This window comes from Sinocyclocheilus rhinocerous, unplaced genomic scaffold (assembly GCF_001515625.1).
Source record: "Sinocyclocheilus rhinocerous isolate Xijiao unplaced genomic scaffold, SAMN03320098_v1.1 scaffold2189, whole genome shotgun sequence".
Lineage (NCBI taxonomy): Eukaryota > Metazoa > Chordata > Actinopteri > Cypriniformes > Cyprinidae > Sinocyclocheilus > Sinocyclocheilus rhinocerous.
The window spans coordinates 758943-761963 of NW_015645558.1; positions in this window are offsets into that span (position 1 = coordinate 758943).

Sequence of the window (3021 nt, forward strand, 5' to 3'; positions counted from 1 at the left end):
AGTCAGATCTGAGTTCCAGTCATTAATATGCGTGACTCTTTTAATGAGGCTTAACAACCCTCCACGCCTCTCCTTTGAGCAACTCGGTGATCTTCAGGGGCTGTGTGTCTGTGCTCATGATATTCCCCGTCTCCAGTCAAATAGAAATCATTCAGTGCCTGCTCTTAAATTCAGGTAGAATAATGACCTAAATACCAGGTTAAACTCAAGTGAACTGCTAGATTGACATAATTACATGGTTTCTAATCCAGATTAATATTTAAAGATATTCTGATGCTTTTCAGAAGGGCCTGTGAGATTTGTATTAAAGCAGTGAGAGTAAAAAGGAGTGGGAAGGATGAATTAATCATTCAGAGCCAAGTGGATTTCTCTTTCTCGCATTTGTGTAGATTTTTTGTTGTAAAGATACTTTTAGTATGTTATATCCCCTTGTATGACCACAGATAGACTAGTCGGGCTAATTTGTTTGCATTACAGCGTTCATGTTACACATAATATATGTAGATAGTAAAAATGGGGTTAGTTGTCACACTTTACTCAAGGGCCTTTTTTTTTTTTTAAAGAAATTTAGCATCTTCACAACATGGCGGCGGCGGTGGCCGGCAACAGTAAAGTTACGTCTTCTTTCTTTGCGTGAACATTTGGGCGGCTTATGCAAATCTTCCCACATCGTGACATAGACATGTGGGGGCGTGTTTAAACATCTTCCCACACAGTGACGTAGACATGTGGGGGTGTGTTTGAACGAGGCATTTTAGGAGGGCGTGGACAAGTCTTAACTTTTATAAAGAATATCTCTGTATTAAGTCTCTTTATGAGACTTTAGTCTTTGCAACTTTAGCGATCTTATCTATTCACGAACAGCTTGTAACACTCCAAAAAGAAAGGAAAACTTGAAATTGCATGTTATGACCCCTTTAAATTGTAATAATGTAGGTTTTATTTGGATTATTTTTTTTTTTTCACTTTTGACTAAAACCTCATTGTTACAGAGATGTAGCCCTTCAACAAGTCCTCGACTGTGAGGAACGTTGATGGCCAGTGAGTTCGGAATAATGGCTACGGAGAGGATGCACAAACGGAATGACCACCTGCATTGATTTCCTCTCAGTGGAGCGAACGTGACATAAATAATTCAGGTCTGATACTGTAAATGATGGCAGGCAGCGCCTGGGAGTTCAGCAGGTACCGGAGAAATGAGCTGGACCGATTCGAAGGACTCGCTAGCTGTCAGTTCATCCACCCCCACGGTGATTTTGTTATTAATTCCCACTTGTGACCGTGCATGGCGCTGTGACCGCCGAACACACAAACTATTTATACAGGTTAAGGAGATCAATTAGATACTGGCCCTCCAACTATACCCTGCCATCCGAAGAGTCCAAGCTCGAAGCACAGAAGATGGAAAAAGAGACGGATTCTTCCATGAACAAATCTTTCGGTAGGCTACTGTATATTTACGAGTGATGGTGTTACGACCCAAAGGGATCCGAGCTGCAAAGGTCAATAAGTCAAAAGCAGTGGGTCATATATTCACAAAAAGTTTGATCAAACACTTTGGGGGAAAAAAAAGTAGTCTTAATACTTGCTCTCTCATCTCTCAAGCAACTTCCTGTAAGCCATGGAGACGTCGGCTAAAGTTTGCTGGCTTTTAGAGTCAATATCCAGAACTCCGAGCATGACAGATAAGCCCACACTTTTGAGGCTTTTGGGTTATGTTGTGTCAGGCCATCTGTTATAACTGTGTTTTCCGCCTTATTGCTGAAGTGGTCAAGTCCAGCAGTGAATCATGCCAGTCTGCTGGGACATAAACTCACGTAATTTGTCATGTTTTATGTTCCTTGAGCATTCTTGGTCAATCTGACTCTGCTATATGAGCATTTAATTTGACAAATCTATATTATGATTGATACACATAATGAGACCAGATATGTTTATAATGTTTAACCTAATATTTCAGAAGATTGCTGTCATTATGGGGAAAACTGTGGTTTTCGTCACATTTCTGAAAGATTTTCCACTTTTTGAAAGTTCGTTTTTGAAAGTTTCATTAAATATAAAGTCTAAGCAACTGTATGCAGCTTTGTGTATTTTTGCGACTTTGGAGCCCCCTACAGTTAAGCACTTACTGTCCTAAATATACCACTGTTGTAATTACAGTGGATAGCTGTGCACCTGCATTTGTTGATGTCGTAAAGCAATCCGCCCTATTCGCGGAGTTTCCTAACTGCTCACCAATCTCAGAGGTGAAGTTTAAATATAACTATTTTCAGAATGGCGTTTGTCCCTACAAAAGATGTTGTGTTGAGGATGTTTGCTGTGACGTTGTTTTGCTGTTGCTAAACTGTTTATATTTTATATTTTAGCAACGCTGGTACGCGGTTGCTATAGTGTTCTGCGCGGTTGCAAAATTATTCTGGGTAGTTGTTAGGTGTTTACTTACTAGCGCAAGAAAAAGTATCTGATATTCTGGTCTCTAGTTATAACTCAGGTCTCTGCTGTGTAAGTCTGTGGGATTTTTCGGCCGTATTAATGTATACCACGTGAGAATTGTTTATTGAAAAATAATACTTACATTTCTTAATAACAAGCCACATAATCTGAGGAATCCTTCATGTAACGTTACTGTACATTGGGACGAGTTTGTTTTACTCTATCAGTATAGTAGTAATGATTGCCTTAGCAAAGTCTACTAATAAATAAAACGTAAAATATATCTAACTAGTTTAATGTGTATGTTGTGTTTTTGCTAGTTTTTCTCTGTGTTTTTATTCCTGACCCTAGAGCTCACCTGAATAAATGCAGCCTTCCAGCACTGTGGAGTCCAGGACCCTCAGGAGCCCTGCAGAAGAGCGAGAGAGATAGACAGATAGAAAGAAACCTTCTGGAAATCCTTCCTTCATACATTTAAAACTACTGTAAGTATTTTCTGCTCCTCAAAGATGAAAAATCATATGACTTTAGCTGATATGTTCACTCATACTCAATGTAATGCAGTGATTACATAGAAAATGTAGTTTG